Raw genomic sequence first — 22,409 nt, 5'->3', positions numbered from 1 at the left:
TATAAAGTGATTAAAAATACTGTTGTTTGGGGTAGGCGCACGTTTGTCCTCAAGTACAATCTCTGCATTTTAACACTTTCAAGGGGTCTCTTGCTGTACACTGTTCCAGTTCACTACACAGTTTACACTCTTTTTTTAAAAAATTTTTATTATTTTTTGTGCATGTACCGTCAAATCAGATCTGACTGGTACAAGAGGAAATGGTCCCTCCTTCTCACGGTTTACACTCCTAACTGCTGTTCACATAGGCTTTGATTATGGATCCGAGAGCAGTAAAATATTTGACAGTGCCAGCCTTTTTCTCCTGTTACCATGATAGCGCTTATTGATTCAGTTATGATTTTCATTTTCTTTAGGTTGAGGTGGAATCCACATTGAACACTGTAGTTGTAAAGCCAAGGAAATAAATCCAGGAAAGCTAAATGGAAAGCCTGTGCAGGTCAGACGGAGACAACATTCTAGGTTTAGGAAAGAGTGGGAACAACAGAGTCATTGACTGGGGATGTCTAGGGCTATTCAAGAAAGGAACAATAAATAACATGATTGATCTGTCTGGAAAGGGTACACATAAGAAAGGACGAAAGATGAACCTGGCATAGGAAGAAGAGGCATTACTGTGAGGGTCTTGAAAGCTGGCTTGAGGAGTGCGGACCATATTTTGTAGACTCTAGAGACCAATGTGAGAGCCCTGGTGGCCTACTGGCAACAAGCTGCGCTGCAAGCCTGAAGGCACACGGTTCGGGGTCATCAGCTGCTCGACAGAAGAAGGATGGGCAATCTTCTCCTGTGTGATTAACTGCTGCTGAAAACCCACCAGAGGGTCAGCTATGGGTCGCTCTGCTACAGTACACAAAACAACAACAATGATGACAATGAGGTCTATGTGAAAGGGATGGGTTAAGTGATGTGATTTAGTTGATGGAATAGGGTGAACCACAGCAAAGAACTACTGTTCTTCGAGGCAAGGCTGGTGAAACTTCATGCCACATGCTTTGGGCATGTTAAGAGGGGCCAGTCCTTGGAAAAGGACATCACACTGGGATAGATGGAGAGTCGGAGAAAGAGGAAAACCCTGCAAGATGATCGACTATAGCAAAGTGCACAGCATATCAGATATCATGTGCACGGCAGGGGAGGGGAAAGTTCAGGTCTGTTCAGAGGGTTCCTGTGAGTCCTAGGTTACTCGACACCTAACTACAACAACAGCAAAGACAGCTGTGTGAGCTCTGTTAGGAGGCTCTTGGAATAATTCACATGTAAGTAGTAAGGACTGAGCTTGGATGATGATAAGGCAATAAAAGGAAGAAGACAAGAGATCGGGTGATTAAAAAGCAGTCTTTAGATAGAAGGGTGAGAGAAGATCTATGATTAGGAAAGGGAGGGGCAAGGAATGAAAGAAAGACAGGCAAGCGGAGACTCAATGGGACTTAGTGGGCTATCCAAGGGCTCTGGGCTTTATTTGATGGTGATAGTGGAGGTGGTATATGCCATTCAGTCAACTACCACTCAGAGCGACCCTATGAACAGTGACTCTGAACCTTTCCCTATCCTGAGCCAACCTTCCAACTCTAGCACATCTGACCCCATTGCCATAGTCATTGTGTCAGTTAGTCTCATTCAAGGTCTTTCTCTCCTGTGCTGACCCACCACCTTGATATCCTTCTCCAAGAATTGGCCCCTCTTAGAAATGTGCCCAGAGTATGTGTGATGGAGCTTCAAAATCCTTGCCTCCAAGGAGCAACCTGGTTTCACCCTCTCCAGGGCAGACCTGTCTGTTCTCTTTGCTGTCCACGTTCAGTACTCTTCTCCAGCACCACCACAGCGAGGCACTGTTAAGTTGGTCCCGATTCATGGTAACCTCAGTATACAACAGAATGAAATTCTGCCCAGTGCTACATCGTCCTCACAATCTCTGCTGTGCTTATGCCCTTTCTGTGAAGTTCTTGAATGAGACGATCCAACGTGTCTTTTAAGAGAACCCTTGGCTGGGCTGGAGTTCATAAGAACCAGTGAGAGGCAGCATGGTCAACATAACTTTCTAACCTACCTCGCCAGGTAATGAGGTTGAGGGCAAATGGGAGAGAAACTATTTTTGAGTTAGAGAAGAAGAGAGGGAGGAGGTAGAAGATGACTCAGTTGCGGAAAATAGTAGCTGGTGTCATCTATTACTGGAACTCAAGGAGACAAGCAGAGAAATGACTTTAGTGAAAAATAATAATTATTAGTTCAGGTTTGGACATGCTGAGTTGAGGTGCTTTAGAACACCAAGATGAAGGTGAAGATGCTCCTGGGGAAGGGGAAATAAAAACCAAGAACTCCTTGGAGAGACAGGAGATGAAAGGAGGGTGGGAGTCAGGCCCCGGGAGGTGTTGACTTAGAGACTCCGAAGGATGCCACGGGTAGACTTCAGGGAACTCCAGACTCTGTGAGACATTGCATAGTCTATTCAGAGTCATAACAAGCCTTGTGTGGTTTTTATCTTTAGAACCCTGTAGAATAGGTACCATAGTTGCTATTTTAGCGTGAGAGTCTTGGCAAGACACATGTATGAAGATGAGGAAGTCCAGTGACCTACATCAGAGCAATAGCCTAACTGCTTTCTGGGGGAAATGAGTTCATTTTTCTTTATTACCTCTTTTTTTGCTTATGGGTCTTTGGAGAGAAAAATGATCTTGTCTGTGAGGTCTTGGAGTGAAACTCTTTATCTGAGCAAATCATTTGGAGAGAAATTTCTATTAAAAGATAAAGGACTGTAAAGGAGATAGGATATATAGTGTATCTTCTAGGAAGTTCCTTGGAAAGGGACGTCATACTTGGGAAGATGGAGGGATAGCGAAGGAGAAGAAGACCCCCAATGAGAGAGATGCACATGGTGACTCTAGTGTGTCAGAGATGATGAGGACGGCACAGGAGAGAGCAGGGTTCAGGTTGGCTGTTCACAGCGTCACTTTGAGTCGTACTTGACTCAATGGCATCCAACAACAACAGCAGTGAACAGAAAAGGAAGTCCCCGGATGTCACAAATGGTTAAAGCACTTGACAGCTAACCTAAAGGTTGGTGGTTTGAGCCCACGCAGAAGCAACTTGGGAGAAAGGTTGAATATCTACCTTCCTAACATCAGACTTTGAAAACCCCACAGAACACAGCTGGAACACTTGGAGGTCACTCCAAGTCAGAATCACCTCTACGGTAACTGATTTCATGCATAAAAGACAAGAGTTTATTTTGACTTGACAGGACGTGTGGAGATAGAACTGAATGGAAGGCATGTGACCAGTATCTCAGTGATGTTAGATCTAATGTTTGTCATTTCGAGGGTTTACTTCATGGCTGATGGACACTGCCCATGTTCCAAAGCATCAAGTCTGCATACCCTTCAGTGTAAAAAAAATGGAGGTTGCCTTTTTTTTTTTGTACTATGTACATCAAGAAAGCAGAACCTAACCACAAACTCTATTCTAGAGTTTTCACATAATGGTCATGTGGTCACTTCCAACTTCCTGAGTGTTTAGGAAAATGAGTGCTTAATTTGTCCAGCCTCTGTATTGTATTCAGGCAAAAAAGAGAGGTTAAGTATGAACATGTAAGTGGACTGACCACTCATGTCTCTTAATCTTGTCACCTTGTCTCAATCACAGTGTTTATTATTGCTGTTAAAAAAACTGTGTCTGGAGCTCTGATGGCCTAGTGACAAGAAGCTGCACTGCAATTCCAGAGGTGCATGGTTCAAATCCACCAGATGCTCTGCTGGAGAAGGAGGGACAATCTCCTCCTGTACAAGTCAGAACTGATTTGACGGTACACACACATAAAAAAGAAAACAAACAAAACAAAACAAAAACCCAAATGAACTGTGTCTGTAAAAGTAATAGAGAAGTCAGAGTAATACTTCATTGTTTTACTTTAAAGATGGCTTTTCAGATTAAAAAAAAATCATCTTGTTGTTGTTGTTAGTTGCTGTTGTGTTGAGTACAATGAACAAAAAGATCTGAACCCTCTTCTATCCTGCGCCATCCTCACACTTCCTAACACACAAGAGCCCATTGCAGTAGCTACTATGTGAATCCACTCGGTTGAGGGTCTTCCTCTCCTTTGCCGACCCTATACCCTTCCCAGCATCATGTCCTTCTCCAAGGAATAGCACCTCCTAGCAACATGCCCAAAGTGTGTGAAGTGAAGCCTCATCATTCTTGCCTCCAAAGAGCACTCTGGCTGCACCCTCTCTAGGACATACCTGTCTGTTCTCTTGGCTATATCCATGCAATGCTCAGTGCTTTTCTCCAACATCACAGCTCAGAGGCATCAATTTCCTCTTAGCACATAACAATGGCATTGTTATTTGACAGATGAAGAAGCTGAGCCCATAAATAACAGAGTGAGATGCCAACTGTTAGGAAGTCAGTCAGTAGCTAAGCTGGAGTTCCTGATTCAAGAATGTGAGTGGGTCCTGACAAAGACATCACATTTCCTGCCTACCGATGCAGAGCTCCTTTTTTAAAAACAACAACAATAACAAACAAACAAAACCAAAATGTCTCTTGGACCAAAAGCTAAAATGGATATGTTCTTCTGAGTCCTAGGGCCTTGGCATTTTAACAAATGAATTAAAATATGTGGTCTGAGTGTCAGAATGTTCTGCAGGCCTTTACATCCCACTTGTGATCACAGATAGTTAGGGAGCAGTGAGGAGTTGAAGAAACACAGGGCCACTTCCAAGGACCTTCCCCCCATTATCATTTAAGCCTTGATGATGCTCAATTGTGTTTTTTGATCAAGAGTATTGAATATTTATATAAAAAAAAGAGTATTGAATATATCGTGGTGTGCCAAGAGAGCAAACAGATATGTCTTGGAACCAATCAGGAAGCACCTTAGAGGCACAGATGATGAATTTTTGCTTTGGGTGTGAAATCAGGAGGCGCCAGTCCTGAGAGAAGGACATTGTGTTTAGACAAGTAGAGGATCCCCTGGAAGACGTTATGCTGTGTGAAATATCTCAGTCACAAAAGGACAAATACTGAATAACTCCACTGTTGTAGAGTGGGACTGACCTTGGGGTTGGGCAGAAATTAAAAAATGAGGGGGTAAAGAATGTATACTGCATTGAAACAGATGAGGGAGAGAACTGTTTAGGGAGATTATATGATTAGATATTATTGTCATGACAAGAGTCCAGAATGAAAACTGCATAGTGTAGTGGACTGGGGTGGGGGATTGTATAACAAGGAAAGAATTTTTTCTTACTTTTCAAAGAGAAAAGTGAACTGGGGCAGGGGGTGAGGGAGGAAAGTGTGCAACAATGAATGAATGGAAATCCAAAACCTCTGTAAACTTTCATTAAAATTAACTTAAACAAAAAAAAGAGGATCATCTGAAAAGAGAAAGATTCTCAATAAGCTAAATTGATTAATTGCAGTAGTAACTGCAGCGGTAGCCTTGAGCCCTACAGAGATTGTGAGGACGGAGTCAGACTGGACAGAGTTTCACTGGGCTGGATGTAGGATTCTGCTCTGGGGCACTAAACAACATTTCCCCTTAGAGTTGAATGGATTCTGTACATGGAGAGAAATATCAAAATCACTTTATAGAACATCAATATAGACTAGAACATCCAGGCAACTTGATAATACATTGAGTTGTGGACAAACATCAGCCCAAGAAGAGTCGTATGTAACCCAGACGTGATTCTGAGTCACATCACTCGGACACATCAGGATCTTCCAGGTGGTGAGGACCACCCTGCTGATTAAGTTGCTTGGAACCCCCAAGACCATAAATAAGGGCGCACCTTTCTGCCTGTGCAATTCTTGGGAGAAGTGCATGTATTTTTCCATTGACTGCTGTCTCTGATTTTTACCTGTAGCTGAAGTGTTCTGCTTTATGATTTTACTTCACTAACTGTTTATAGTTTATTTATTGCGAATCTTACTGCTTTTGGTTTGGTCATTGTTCTAATGTTTTCCTGAAAAAATAACATGTTGTTGTTGTTATGTGCCGTCGAGTTGCTTGCAACTCATAGCAACCCTCTTTACAACAGCCCTAAACCTTGCTCTATCCCTTGCCAGTCTTATTGTCTCTGACACACCTATTCCCATTATCCCACTGACAATGGGATCAGTCCTTCTCATAGAGGGTTTTCCTCTCCTGCTCTGTCCCTTCACCCTCTCCAGGATGAACATGTTTGTTCTCCTAGCAGTCCATGGTATATTCAGTACTCTTCTCCAGCACCAAAGGTCAAAGGCATCAACTGTCCTTGTACCGTCACTAGCCATTTTCCAGCTCTCTGATGCCTAGCAAGTAAATCATGGCCTGTATCAGGTGTACCTTATTCTCTAGACTGACATTGTTGCTTCTCAGTACCTTGGAGAGGTCTCTGACAGCTGACTTTTCCAATGCAATTTGTCTTTTAATTTCCTGGCTGCTAGTATCAAGAGTGTTGATTGTAGAGCCAAGCAAACTGAAGCTGTTAACAATCTCAATCTTTTCATCATCCATCATGATGCTGCCAATTGGCCCAATGGTGAGAATCTTTGTTTTCTTGATGTTGGACTTCAATCCACATTGAAGGCTGAAGTCCTTGGCCTTCTTCAGCTCAGAGGGAGAGAAAGATGACCAATCTCCCATGAGATTTACAGCTTTGGGAACCCAATGGGGGGTTAGCTATGGGTTGTTTCCACTCATTGGGAATGAGTGAGTTACTGTGCTTCAAGAGGCTATCATTGTCGTTGTTGTTGTTAAGTGCTGTCAAGTTGTAGGTGACTCAGAGCAACCCTATGAACAAAAGACCTGAACACTTGTATAACTTTCATTGTTTCTTTAAGTTCATAGAGTTTCCAGAGGTAAGCTATTTTGAAGTGGATGCCACTCCTGCTTCCAAGCTTGTCTTAATTGGGGAGTTCCACCATTATCGTATTTGGCACATCAGTGTCACAGTGTTCAGCATCACAGCAACCACAAGTTACCCTTGTACAGCAAATGGACAGTCCAGTGCTACACCACTTAGAAGAATGTTTGACCAAAACAATTAAAACCAGGCATGAGTGCTACAGATTAAAATCACCCACCTTTGACTTGGTGGCATAACTTTCTATACTGACAACAAAAATAAAGGCAGTCTCAGGCTCATTTGTTAAAACCCCTTTCTTAGCATGTGGGCCCAGCTTTCTGACACTGTGTAGTGTGTCCTGGACTGAGGTGGAGCTCCCTGACTATGGTAAGCGTGATCCTTCTCCAGAACCCCCAGTGTCACTGTCTGTTTGCCAGCAACAAGCAGCGACACCCTGATGGGGCTAAGCACAATGGAGACACACCACTCCACCACTCTGGGAGCTGATCAGAGAATCAATCCAGGTCAATTTTACTGGGGTCCACAGTGCACTTATATATGAGCAAGTAAACAGGAAGACAGGATAGGGTGGACTTGCAGACGTGGGACATGCGGATTGGATAGGAGAACCTCAGCCTCGTGAGGACTACTCCCAGCTCAACACATGCGGCAGCCACCTTCCCAGGTGGTGAGCTTTCTCCAGGCGGTCCGGCCAAACACAGGAGACCTTGCTCTACCCCATATTAAAGGCCATTGGGAGGCTTGCACTTATCTGGAGTTTAGGAGATCTCTCCTGGCCAGAGGCCCTCCCTTCCTCCCCAACATTCCCCAACACCCCAGGGCAGCAGGAAGGCTTATTTCCTGCTGAACCACCTGTCTCAGGAAATCCCCTGCCTTCCCCTTCTCCCCCCTCACAGCTCCTCTCTCAGGAGCATCAATTAGGAAGGGGCTGAAGTGGCAAGCCCAATTAATGACTAATTGCCAAAAGTGCTGGAAACATTTCCACCAGGCTTCTAATGATCGCTTAAGAGACCATTTGGTGCATGGAGGAGACTGTGGAGCAGCCTGAGGGAAACAGGAAAACCTTTTATCTCTTGTGGGCATGATAAAAGCATCCTTGGACTTTGAGTCTGCTGAGACCAGGCTACATCCAGCCAGCTCACCACTTCTCTGTGTCCTGTCCATGATTTTCAAAGAAGGCAGAAGGGACAGGGTGAAATTCTATTCAGTCTCTACTGCAGGTTTGTTGTTATGTGCTCTCAAGTTGGATCCAACTCAATGCTGACCCTCCAGTGCGTTTTCAGAGGCGTTAACTCTCATGGAGGAGACTGCCCATCTTTCTCTTCAGGAGCAGCTCTTATTGTTTGTTGTTACGTGCTGTCGAGTCGCTTGTGACTTGTAGTGACCCTCTGTACAACAGCTCCGAAACCTGCTCTATCCTGAGCCAACCTCATTGTCTCTGACACACCTACCCCCATTACCCCAGTCACTGAGTCAGTCCACCTCATCGAGGGTCTTCCTCTCCTGTGCTGTCCCTCCACCCTCCCCAGCATGACGTCCCTCTCCAAGGACTGGTCCCTTCTTGCAACATGTCCAAAAGTATGTCAGATGAAGCCTCAGAATCCTTTCCTCCAAGGAGCAGCCTGGTTTAACCCTCTCCAGGATGAACCTGTTTGTTCTCCTAGCAGCTAGTGGGTTCAAACTGCCTGTCTCTGGGTTGCCAGCACAACACAAATAGGCCACCCTGGGAAAATAACAGATGTTTAAGAGAGGCTCTCAGGCTGTGTTCCACCATGGGTCTGTCAGGTTGCCATGCTGTGGTGGCTTGGCATGTTGCTGTAATGTTGGATGCTGTGTTGCACACACTCCAATAACCACCAGGGTCACCCTGTTATCCAGGTTTCAGCAGAGCTCTAGAATAACACAGATTAGGAAGAAAGACTTCTCATGGTCTATTTTTAGAAATTAACCTGTGGAAGGAAATCTTATGGATCACAACAGAATATTGCCTGATATAGTTCTGGGAGGTGAGCATCCGGAGGTAGAAGGCACTTAAGGTACGCAGTGGACTCAAATATATGAACACTCTTGTGGATTGTGCATATCTGGGCAGAGTTTGGCTCTCTTGCAACAAGACAACCATAGTTTGGTGCAAACTAGACAGCTATCAACAGCAACGTCAGTGAACTTGAAAAACAAATGCTTTGCCTATTGGGCTGATTGAAAAGGAAAGGAAAATGACAGTTAAAAATATTCTCTCCCTAATATGTCCAATTAGAACAGCTACATCCCAGGAAATTCATTTTAAGGAGTGAACAGCGCATTTGTTAAGATCTGGGGTGGGGATGTGAAGTCTTGGCCTGTGGAAATACCCTTGGGAGCTTCTGAATGCCCTGGAGCTGCCCCAGTCCCCGCTCAGAAGATTTTAATTAGAAGTGACTGGAAAGATAGCTTCTGGAATGAAAAAACAAGGTACCCACCTTATTTTGTTCAGAGCAAATGGGAAATGTGAAATTAGCAAAAATTCCCAAATTAAGAACATGGGGCCTACAGTACCCAGTTTTCAGTTACTGAAATCTAATGTTTCTTAGCAGTCTTATTTTAACGATATCCAATGTTTTGCTTCTCTTATCCATTGCCATTGCGTCGGTTCTAACTCATAGTCACCCCTTGTCAACTTTCTCAGACCCTAAATCCTTCTGGGAAAAGATGACTGACCTTACTCCCAAGGAGTGGCTGGTAGATTGGAACTGTCAACCTTTAGGGTAGTAGACAAACTTGCAATGTACCATACTGCCAGAGCCCCTTTTGTTTCTCTTAATACTGAATAACTCTTTGTTTTTCTTTGTCCTTTGAGAAGAACAATTGACCTATTGAAAAAAATTAAAAAAGGACTGACATTTGTCCTGAACGTGCCAGGTTCTATGAGAAACATTCCCATTTGTAAGCCAGAACTTACTAAACAAGGTGAAATTTCTTTATCCTTCATGGGGAATTGAAGTGTTATTTTTTTTCTTTTTTATAGTAATAAAAGAGTCAAATTCCTTTTCTATGGCCTGCCCTGCTTATAAAGAGAGATGCCATGCTTCAGTTACATTGCATTTTCAGTAAGTGAGGCTGAACTCTAGAGAATTGGCCCTATCTATCAAAAGGTGGAGATTGTGAGGATGGCATAGCATAGGGCAAGTTTGTTACCTGTTGTTCACAGTGTCGGTATGAGTCACAGTCAACTGGAGGGCACCAAACAAGAATAACATCAGAAGGCACTTGGAACTGTGCTACAGGGAAAAGCTTGCCTGTACAAGAATTACAGATGCTGTTAAAAACCAAGTCTTGCTGGTGACTTGCGAATATCACATCATATTCTACCACAAGGCAAATATTCGAGTCAGTGTGTTATGATGTATGATATCTCTAACTCACTTTAAATACTTCAGCTTAGATTGGCACAGGGCCAATTGGCAGCACCAAGATAGATGGAGAAGAGATTGAGATTGTTAACTATTTTAGCTTGTTCAGATCCATGGTCGAAACTCTTGGCATCAGTAATCAGGAAATCAGAAGATGAATTGCATTAGGAAAATCTGCTGGCAGGGACCTCTCCAGAGTGCTAAAGAGCAACAGTGTTAGTCTAGAGACTAAGGTGCACCCGACAGGCCATAGTCTTCTCAGTTACTTGCTATGCATCAGAGATCCAGACAGTGACTCAGGATGACAGAAGAAGAGTGGATGCCTTTGAATTGTGGTACTGGAGAAGAGTCTTGAACATGTTATGAACTGCTAAGAGAACAAACATATCTGTCCTGGAGAGGGTGAAACCAAGCAGCTCACTGGAGACAAAGATTTTGAAGCTCCATCTCACATACTTTGGGAAAGTTGCCAGAAGGGACCAGTCCTTGGAGAAGGACATCATGCTTGGAAGGGTGGAGGAACAGAGCAAGAGAAGACAACTCTGGACATGATGGATTGACACTGTAACTGGGGTCGTGGGGGTAGGTGAGTCAGAGACAGTGAGATTGGCTCATGATAGGACCGGGTTCAGAGGTATCGTGCAGAGGATTGCTATAAGTCTCAATTGACTCCATGGCACCTAATAACCACAACAATGTGTATTCATTTAGACCACATATTTCGGGACAACCTATTGTCAAAGACTTTTCTAAAGAACTAAATAACAAGGACATTACTTGAAAGATTGATGCCTAACCCAGACCATGGTATTTTCAATTACCTCATGTACATGTGAAAGTTGGATAATAAAGAGGAAAGACTGAAGAATTATTGACACCTTACATTTTGTGGTTTTGGTGAAGAATATTGAGAAATCCCATGGACTGCCAAAAAAATAATCAAATCTGTCTTGAAAGAAGTGTAGCCAGAGTGTTTGTTAAAAGCAAGGGCAGTGACATTTGGTCTTATGTACTTTGGGCATGTTATCTGGGTGCTAGTCCTTGGGGAAAACATCATAGTTGGAAGGGAAGTCACGTAACCAGGTGGATTGGCACAGTGAGGTCACCAGTGGGCCAAAGCGCTGTGGAGACTGTGACCGTGGAGCAGGATTAGGCGGCATTCTCTTAGCACATGAACTTGGCTGTGAGTTGGAGCCAATTCAGTGGCATATGACAACAGCAGTTGCTCTAATCAGCCGTTCATGCTTTATGTGTGTCCAGCGAGCAATCAGTTAAAAACGTCCACATTCCAAAGTGCGCTGCCTAAGAGTGCTGTTGTGTTTATTTTTGATCAACCCCAAAGGCTTTGTTGATAAGCGTAATAGATGTGAGGCATGGATTTTAGCAGGTGAAATTGGTGGCTTGTTAATTAGCATAATGGATGTTTGAAAATGGCTTTCAATAGTGAAATTAGTGTAATTCAGGAAGTATGGGTCAGCCGAGATATTCTGGAGACACTTTCTACCCTTGTACGGATAAGGTCTCCAAGTCTGGCAAGCTCAGTGTAGCCCACGGGACTGCTCTGGAGCAGAGATTGGAGACATTTTCTACACAGATAAGTTGAGATTTTGCTTGTCATATTGTTTCTGGAGCAGCTATTCAGATCTGTCACTAGCATGTCAAAGGTGTAAGAGATAATATGAAAAAGCAAGACCAAGAATGGATATGACTCTTTTCAACAGAACTTGAAAAGACAAGAGACAAAATAAAGCCAAGTGGAAGATCTATTAACAATCTGCGTTACGCAGATGACACAACCCTGCTTACTGAACTGAGGAGGACCTAAAATGCTTGCTGCAGAGAGTCAAGGACTGCAGCCTTCAATATGGATTGAGGCTCAATGTCAAGAAGACAAAGATTCTCACCACTGGACCAATTGGCAGCATCAGGATGGATGGTGAAGAGATTGAGATTGTTAACAACTTTAGTCTGCTTGTCTCCACGGTCAACACTCTTGGCACCAGTAGCCAGGAAATTAGAAGACGTATTGCCGTGGGAAAGTCTGCTGTTAGGGACCTTTCCAGGGTACTGAAGAGCAATGGTGTCACTCTGGACACTAAGGTGCATCTGATACAGGCTATAGTCTTTGCAATCACTTGTTATGCATCAGAGAGTTGGACAATGACTAGGGAGGATAGAAGGAGAATTGATGCCTTTGAGCTGTGGTGCTGGAGAAGAGTATTGAATGTACCATGGACTGCCAAGAAAACAAACAGATTCATCCTAGAGAGGGTTAAATCAGGCTGCTCCTTGGAGGCAAGGATTCTGAGGCTTCGTCTGACATACTTTGGACATGTTGCCAGGAAGGACGGGTCCTTGGAGAGGGACATCATGCTTGGGAGGGTGGAGGGACGGCGCAGGAGGGGAAGGCCTTCTATGAGGTGGATTGATTCAGTGACTGGGGTAATCGGGATGGGGGTGTCAGAGGCAGTGCGATTGGCACAGGATAGAGCAGAGTTTAGGGCTATTGTACATAGGGTCGCTATGAGTCGCAAGTGACTCGACAGCACATAACAACAACAACAACAGGGAGGCTTTGGCTTAGAGGGAGAGATTTGCTAACTTCTTTTCTGTGCCATGAATGACTTCTAAACCATCTTAAAAATCCACCCAGAATCTATAGCCGTCAGGTCTAATGATGACCTCTCCTAGTTCTGAGACTGTTAATGTTTATAGGAGACCCTTCCGTCTTTCTCCTTAGGAACCACTAGTGGCTTGGACCACAGAGCTTTAAGTTAGCAGTGTGCTTGGGCTCCAAAGAGACCCACTGTTGCAGTGTTTAATACTTAGCTGTCAGCCAGAAGATCTATAGTTCCAACTCGCTAGCATCTCTGTAGGAGAAAGATGTCTCAGTCTGTTTCCATAAAGATTACTGCTTTGAGGTCCCAAAGGTATAGTTCTACTTTATCTTATAGGGTGGCCAGGGTCAAGTTGTTGGTCATGGATTTGGTTTTGGTTTGTCTATGTCGTTAAATTTGGTCAGAAGCTTATTTTATGCTCATAGCAGGGTGGTAGATTATACAAACTGAAAACCATGAAAAAGGTCAGGCTTACTGTGCAATATAGAGATTGCTGGAGGCCATAGACTGTAGCTCTTAGCCATTCTTAGAACCTGGAGCAGAACTTTTTTATGGCTCAACTTTAAGGTCAACAGTTGAAAGGCCCATAGAGTGAGCATTAACCCAGGGGGACATTTGTCCTTAGAATAATCAATACTACAGGATCAAAAGAGCAAGGATAGTGCAAGGGAAAAGTTCAGAAGTCAGGAAAGGTAGTATAGAAGGATTAATGAAATTGGGACTTATAGGGCGGAAGTAGGGAAAGATTATATTGTGGATGTTGTAATTAATGGTATAAAACAAAATGCCTATGAATCGTTGAATGTGAACTCGATTTGCATTGCAAACTTTCACTGAAATCACAGCAAAACAATCCAACTGCTTAATACCCAAGATAAAAAGACCCCCTTGGAAATGTTCAAAAGCAAGGATATCACTTTGGGACTTTACCACGATATTTTCAATAGCCTCACATGCATGTAGAAGCTGGGTCATGAATAAGGAAGACCAAAGAAGAATTCGTGGCTTTGAATTATGGTTTCAGTGAAGAATATTGAATGCACCATGGGCTACGAGGAGAACGAACAATTCTGTTGGAAGAAGTACAACCAGAAGGTTCCATAGAAGTAAGACTGTCTAATCTTTGTCCCACATACTCTGAGCATGTCATTGAAGGGGCCAGTCCGTAGAGAGGGATGCCGTGCATGGTAAAGTGGGGGACCAACAACGACAACAAAAAGACCCTTCACAAGGTGGATTGACATCATGACTGCCGCAGTGAGCCCAAACATGGTATACTGAGCAGATTATCCAAGAAGCTGAACTTGATGAAGAAGAGGATGGCATCAGAGTTGGAGGAAGGTTCATCAATAACCTGCATTATGCACATGCTGAAAGTAAGGAGGACCCAATGTGCTTCCTACAGAGAGAGGATCGAGGACTGCAGCCTTCAATAACGATTAAACATCAATCAATGGATTAAATATCAATAGAAGAAAACAAGAATCCTTCTCACTCTGGACCAATAGACAACATTATGAAAGATTGAGAAATGATTGAAATTGTCAACGATTTCATCCTGCTTGGATCCACAGTCAACACCCTTGTTACCAGCGGTCAGGAGCCCAGGAGATAGATGTACAGAATTGGGAAAATCTGCTGTCAGGGATTTTTCCCAAGTCCTTAGAGAGCAGGGATGTCAGTCTAAGCTGATTCAGGCCACAATGGAGGAAAATATGGCAGTTGCCCCACACCATTCCCAAGATTCATCACTTCCAGAGAAACGTGGTAACATTAAGCTGGTCATATCAAAGACCACACCAGGCAATGGATTCTGATAAGGATCTGAGCCTGATCAAAATAGCTAAAACCTAACTTAATTAATATGCCAGTTTCCGAGATATATCATCTCAATCCTTCCCAGGACTCCTATAAGAAGGAACCCCCCCAGACTGCCTGTGCCCCATTTTGATCCTCCCTGCATGCTGTGTGGCCGAGTCACTTGGTGTCCCTCTCAGACCACGCAATAATGGCCTGTTCATTTCTTGGGACCAGTTTCTTTCTTTCTTTCTCTCCCTTGTGCTCTTTTTTTCTGTCTAACACACAGTCTTTCCAATCTCATGGCTGTGAGAGCTGGACAATGAATAAGGATGACAGAAGAGTCATCGATGCATTTGAGTAGTGGTGTTGGAGTACTGTATTGTTTATCTCATGAACTGTCAAAAAGAACAGATATGTGCTGGAGAAAGTGGAGCCAAAATGTTCCATGGAGGCAAAATTGATAAAGCTTTGCCTCATGTATTTTGGGTATATTGTTAGAGAGGCTATTCCTTGGAAAAGGACATCGTGCTTGAAAACGTGGAGGGTCGCTGAGGGAGAAGACGGCCCTCAGCGTGATGGATCAATACAGTGTCTGTGGCAGTGGACTCAACTGTGTCCGAGACAATGAGGATGGCACAGGATAAGACACAGGATAGGACAAGAGTTCAGATCTCTGGTTCACGGGGAGGACCTCATGACACTGAGCAACAGCAAAAACAACCACCATGGGTTTATTTTGGCCTTTGGATGTGCAGGTAAAACTTCTGTTCAAATTCTGATGAATTTCAGTGGCAGTACCCCCATTCTTTACACAAACAAGTATGCTTTTTATAAATACGCTTTTTTTCTGCTTTTCATCTGGTCTTGGTCACAATGGTCCATCGAAGGGAGGCATCTATCACCGATCACCGAAGGGCGGTCAACAGGTGAGGCGACGCCTTGCATCCTCTGCTGAGGTGTCTGGGGGGGTTAACCTGCAGGTGAAAGGAGCCAGGGAAGCGTTCTGTTGGCAGAGCCGTGGAGGCACCTGTGAAGGTCAGACTGCTTTTCATTGAAGTTCGACTTCACCACCCACCGTGGAGTGATCCAGGCAAGTCACTTAACCTTTCCGCTTTGTGAAAGAATAATAATCAAAGTACATCCTCCCTTAGGTTTGTTATGAAGATTGATGACTACCAGTTTAGATAGGAAAGGTTAGAATACTGACAAGATTGTCAGGGAAACGATCAGTGCATTTTTCTCTCTCTCTTCTCCGACTCTTCCCCCTCTCTCCCTTCCTCTTTCCCTCTTTTTCTCCCTCTCTCCCTTCCTATCTCCCTCTCTCTCCCTTTCTCCCTCCCTCTCTCCCTCTTCCTTTCTCTCTCCCCCTTCCTCCCGGTCCTTCCTTCCCTTTTTCTCCCTATGTCTCCTTTCCTCTTCCTCTTTCCTTCTCTCTCCATTTCCCTCTCCCTCTCTCTCTCCCTGTCACTCCCCCTCCCTACCTCTCTCTCTCTCCATGTCTCTCTCTGTCTCCAGTAATATTTATGGACATGTTGTTGTTGTGTGCCATTGAGTTGACTCTGTAGAACGGAGCCGAATTTCCTCATAGGGTTTAGAAGCCTGTAATCTTTATGGCAATCAGATTTTTCCCCAGCCATGGAGCTGAGAGTGGGTTCAAACTGATGACCCTTTGGTTAGCAGCTTAGCCCTTAACAGTTGCACCATTAGGGATCTATTATCTAGAGCCTTGTGTGCACACACTTTAATCCTTGCAATGAAATCACAACAGGGCCATGGTGTATGACTCCAGGGGGCTCAAATGTAGTGATCTGAGTCAGGAGCAAAGTCAAGCTCAGAATAAAGGTCATCCACTAGGCCACTATGTGTCCACACCCCACACCATACTACCCTACACACCCCACTATTGCCTCAACAACGAAATCGGCTTTCCTCTAAACCTAAATATTCAGCTCTAAGTATTTTGAATCACAACATTTTACGGCATTCTTTGGCTGGATATGTCCTTCCCAAAGTACAAGCCATCGTGCCTGGCCACCCTCTCTGCTACCCTTGACCCAGATGAATACGACATGTCTCCAGAGACCTGGCGGACTCAAACCGAGCGGCTGGCCATTAGATCCCAGCTTAACAGGACTATCTGCTTCAGCTCAGTGACCCCAACCAGCAGTCGATCATTGAAGATCCTGCCTTGACTCATTGGACCTATGCAAGATCAGCGAATGTCTATTCCAATTATAGGCCCACTCCCAAGCTCTCCCACACAGGAGCTGTGTTTAGCACTGGACCCCCTCATCTTCTGATATTATGTTTTCAAAACCGAGGGAGATAGGAAAGAAAAACCCAGGAAGGAAAATGGGAACGACCATTTCACATCTCATATTAAGTTTGGCAAAGATGACTATGTATTACTGCTTAAATAAATCTTCTATTAATTGTTTAAAAAAAAGAAAGAAATGAAGAGTTCATTTTCTGGTACGTGCGGATGGCCACTTGTCATTCAAAAGTTTTCAAGGCAAAGGAAGAAGGTATGCATACCAACCATGGTTCCTGGTTTCTGTTTGAATTACCTCGGGTTGTGGAAGATTTTGTTCACGTTTTAAGCTTCCTTTTCCTGGGGTGCTGTCTGGATGGTCAGGTATGGGCAGGTTTCAAAAGAAAAAAGATGGTACCTTTGTAGGCTTGGTGCTTAATGATGTTCGAAGGAAGCTATTGTAGGTGATGGGAGTAAGTGCTCCTGGGTAGGGTGTATTTTAATTTCCATTTCAAGTGGGAGCTGGCCTGCAGGGAGCTGGCCTGACCTCCATCAGCTTAGCAAAATGTAGGTATGTGCTTAGCTAATAACGAAAGTCTCTTACATTTGCAAAGAGCTTAACGCTTTGAAAAGTACTTTGACACACTTTATTATATTTTGATCCTCCCAGTAGTCCCAAGAAGAGACCAGAAGGATTCTTTCCTTCACAATTATTATTTCTACTTTGGATATGTGGAAACAGAAATGCAGGGGTGGGGGGAAATAATGTGGTGATAGGCCAAAGTCACACGCAATTCTGCAATCACATCTGCTCTATTGCATCTTTGGAGTTCCTGTCTGTAACCTTGGTGATGTTGTGTGTAACACATCAAGCTGTTAATCAAAGGGTCAGTAGTTCAAATCTACCAGCCACTGTTAAAAAAAACAAAAAAATGAAGTCTCTTTGTGGGAATATTTACAACCTCAGAAACCCAATGGAGGGCTGCTAGCATGAGAACTAGTTACCCACAGCAGGATTTTTTAAAAAAAAATTTTATTATTTGTGTGTGTGTGTACTGTCAAATTGTATCTGACTGGTACAGGAGGAGATTGCCCCCTCCTTCTTCAGCTGAGCGTCTGGTGGATTTGAACCACGTACCTTTGGGATTGCAGTGCAGTTTCTTGCCACTAGACCACCAGAGTTCCCTTAGGATTTTTTCTTTTTTAAGCTTGGTGGTGAAGCTTCGTCTGACATACTTTGGGCATGTTGCAAGGAGGGACTGGTCCTTGGAGAGGGACATCATGTTTGGGAGAGTGGAGGGACGGCGAAGGAGAGGAAGACCTTTGATGAGATGGATCGATTCTGGTGGGAATGAGTGTGTTTGAGACAGTGAGGTTGGCACAGGAGAAAGGCGTTTAGGGCTCTTGTACACAGGGTCGCTAGGAGTCGCAAGTGACTTGATGGCAACAACAACAACAACAACAAGCTTGGTGGTACAGTTCACTGGGAACTGCAGTGCTAACTCAAAGGCCACACTTCTTTGTTGGTTCAAACCACCAGCAGCTCTCTGGGAGAAAGATGGATAGTCACTTCTCTTGAGTTTTATGATCTCAGAAAAACCACTGGAGGGTCAGCTATAAGTTGATTCTGAATCTTTGTGGCAATGACTCTGACAATCCTTGTGGCTATGACTCTGATTTGTTTCTGTTACAGGGAAACCACCCATAATAAGCCCTTTTGACATCCAAGTTAAACACCATCACACAGACTTGCACTCTTTCCTGGGTTCATTGTCCAGTCAGGCACAATGGTTCATCCCTCTGGATCTTCAAATCCTCTTTTGAAAATTGACAATCTCAGAGGTACCTTGTTTCTTCCATGTCTTAGAATTCTGTGGGGCCAGTCCTGGGAAGAAGACAGCAGGCTGGGATAGGTGGGAGGTCAGAGAGAGGAAGACTCTGCACAGGGAGGATTGACACAATGGCTGGAACACAGAGTGCTGAGACGTGTCGGAGACGGTGGTGCTGGAGAGGGCAGGCAGGGTTCGGATCTCGTGCTCATAGTGGCACTCTGAGTCGTGGTCAACTCGATGGTATTTCACAATGGCAGTGTTGCTTTGGGTGTAAGGTGGTGGTTTTTTACTTGAATTTAGAACAGGGCCTATGCATTTTAGTTTGTATCTCAGCAAAGCCTGGGAGATTCTGGATTATTTTTTTTTAAAAAAGATGCCCGAGATCAAGATTAAACCTTGAAACTGCTTTCTCTTATATCTCAAGATGCAGAGAGAAGGGGGGGGGGGATGAAATATTAACGTCTTTTCCTCAGTAATCTGGGAGTCCATAGGGAATAGCACTGTTAACCCAAAGGCATGCCTCCCTTGTGATCTGAACCCACCAGTAGCTCTGCAGGTGAAAAATGGTCAGACTTCTTCCTCAGATTTACAGCCTCAGATGCTCAATTGAGGGTCAGATGTGAATCGGTTTGGACGTGACAGTTTCCAGCAATAAGAATGAATGACTGTGCCATTAAAATTGACTATGCATTGAGTATCCAGTCAGGCTATCTGGCAGATCTACTTGTAGACAGGAGGCCAAGGGAAGCTGAAAGGTACGAGGAAAGAAAGAAGAAGTGGAAGAAACTCCACTGTTCTAGTAGAAGTTTTAAAATAAAAAATATAGATTAAAGGTGAGAGGCAACTTCAAGGAGGTATAGAAACAGGGGATATTTGATTTGGGGTGGCTTCTAGAACCTGTGATCCCAATCTTCTCCCTTCAAACACTGGACTCTGTGCCTCTGGTAAGAACACTCACTCACCCTGAGTTAGATTACCAGCAATGACAGTGTAAGGCCTGGGGACAGTGAAGGCCAGTTTTGAATGTGGAACCTGTTCCTCTCTTAACCAAAAGGTCTGTGGTTTGAATCCACCAACTGGTCTGTGGGAGAAAGATGGGCAGACAGCCTTCTCCCATAAAGATTTACTGCCTCAAAACGGCCATTGAGGGTCAATGAGGAAGAATCAACTTGATGGCTCTGTTCAGTGGTCTTGAATGGTAGAGAAGGTAGCTGGTGCCACAAGAGTTAAAGTTCTTAGCTCCTAAATGAAAGACTGAGATTTCAAACCTGCGTCTCCGAATGATTGATGAACAGTGATGTCAGTTTGAGGACTAAGGTGCGCTTGATTCAGGCTGTGGGCTTTTTAGTCACCTTCTGTTTATCTGAGAACAGCACAATGACTAATGATGACTGAACAATAATTGATGCCTTTGAACTGTGGTGTTGGAGAAGAGTGCCGAAGATACTGTTGTTATGTGCCGTCAAGTCACGTGCAACTCATAGTGACCCTGTGTACAACAGCTCTGAAGTCTGCCCTGTCCCGAGCCAGTCTCATGACTCTGACACACTTCCCCCCATTGCCTCAGACACTGTTTCAAGCCACACCAACCAGAGTCTTCCTCTCCTGCGCTGACCCACCACCCTTCCAAGCATGATGCCCATCTCCAAGGACTGATCCCTCTTGGCGATGTGCCCAAAATATGTGAGACAGAGCTTCAAAATCCTTTCCTCCAGGGAGAAACTTGGTTTCACTCTCTCCAAGACAGACTTGTTTTCTTGGAGGTCCATGGTATGTTCAAGACTCTTCCCCAGCACCACAACACCAAGGAATCAATTCTTCTTCTGTCATTTGGATGGCCAAAAGGACAAATAGATTTATCTTAGGAAAAGTGCAGCCAGAGTCCTCCTTGGATGAAAGGATAACAAAACTTCATCTTACACACTTTAGGCATGTTGTTAGGAGAGGGAATTCCATGGACAAGGGCATCATGCTTAGGAAGGTGGATGGGTGGTGAAAGAGAGGAAAACACTCAACTACGTGTGTTGACATGGTGACAACAGCAGTGGGCTTGAGTGTGTCAGAGATTGTGAGGATGGCACGTTTGGAAATGTGTTGTTCATCAGGTCACTACGGGTCAGACTTAACAGCGCTTAACAATGACAAGTAACTCCACAGAGGACTGTGCCCACACAGAGTACAGTCAAGAATACTCTCTGGGGCAGCTGTACCTTGATGCCTGTTGTACCTGTGAGTAGGAGTCAACCCAATGGCAAGTAACATTGATATGATGTCAGTAACTTACATGTTGTCTCCCATCAGTCCTCTGAAGTGGTTATTATTTTCCTGGTGAGGTGGCTGAACAGTTGCTCAAAGAGAACGTTGGATTATGAGCTAGGGGTGAGGACCCCAAGTTCCTGCATCCTCTCCTGAGTGAGGCAGGACATTGGGGAGAGAGGCAGCTACAAGCCTTCTGCACACGCTCTTATAAAAACTATTGTATGTAACAAAACGTGTGTGACTGCAACCATTTTTTCCAAGTTCAACTCGATGGAATCATTACTTAATACTGTGCAGCTGTCTTCACCGTGTCCAACTTTGCCTGTCAACTGAACTCAAACAGAAATGTGGGAATTTCTCAGTGGTACAAACAGTGAACACAGTTGACGGCAAAAGGCTGGAAGTTGAAGTCTTCCCAGAAGCACTCCAGAAGGAAGACATAGTAGTCTCCTCATGAAAAATTGGTCAGTGAAAACCTTGCATACATAGTTCTACAATGACACCCAAGGGGCTGTTATAAGAAGAGTCAACAGCCGTTGATATATAGACACTTGACATCCCTCAGGACTTAGCATCCTCAGGAATCTGTACCCTTCAGGCGATGACTCCTCCTTTCTGTCTCTCTTCTGCTTCAGGTGGCCACTAAACTTTGTACCTTCTTCATTTGCCCTTTTGCTTCATAGTGGTTTTGTGCATAACTGACCATCTAGGGGCTCAAAGCTTTTAGTAACTCCCCAGCTTTCTTTGCAGCTGAGACATCCCCCCCACACACGCACCCTCAAGTGTGTTCAATGCTGAGACTAGGCAAGGCTTAGGTCTAGGTAGTTAGATCCCTAGAGCTTTTGCTGGTTGAGAATTTTGGTGTATCATCAAGTGGTTTGTTTGGCTTTGAACGCAAATCTACCTACAGCTGCAACTGGAAGGTTATAATCTGCCAAGTGTCAGGTCACAGTTGTAGAGAAGTTAAGGCGTCCTGCTTCTTTTCAGCACCAGGAGGCCCACGGTGAACGTGGGCTCTAATGTGAGGAACGGGACATCTGCTGGGATGATGGTGGTGTTAGGTGACGTTGAGCTGACTATAACTCATAGTGACCCTATGAACAACAGATAGGAACCTTGTGAAATTAAGGCCGTGTGATAGTATGGGAGACCTATGAGAGCTGGTTTATGTAGAAGTGGGAATGAAAGTGTAAGGTGATGATTAGGAGTTCGGGCCTGGACGCAGACTGCCTGGATTTGAATTCCACATCCCACCCTCTGCCTCTCTGTCCACAGCCATGACCTGACAATGATGACCAGACAAGCTCTACATGCAAACCATGAGGCCAGTGTCAGTGTTAGGTGTTCGCCATTATTACTGACTTAGTGCTGTGCTCTGCTTATGTGTCCTCTGTTGAACTGGGAACATTGTA

General features: G+C 44.3%; 1 pseudogene; it reads left to right on the top strand.

Moving 5' to 3' along the window:
- Positions 1 to 16,652: 16,652 nt before the first annotated feature.
- LOC102868844 lies at positions 16,653 to 17,038 on the top strand (annotated as a pseudogene).
- The last annotated feature ends 5,371 nt before the right edge of the window (positions 17,039 to 22,409 follow it).

Source organism: Elephantulus edwardii, unplaced genomic scaffold, assembly GCF_000299155.1.
Source record: "Elephantulus edwardii isolate Elephantulus edwardi_28Jun2011 unplaced genomic scaffold, EleEdw1.0 scaffold00011, whole genome shotgun sequence".
NCBI classification, from domain to species: Eukaryota; Metazoa; Chordata; class Mammalia; order Macroscelidea; family Macroscelididae; genus Elephantulus; species Elephantulus edwardii.
Note: the sequence above shows the minus strand (reverse complement) of the source record. Positions and strands in the feature narration are given on the sequence as shown.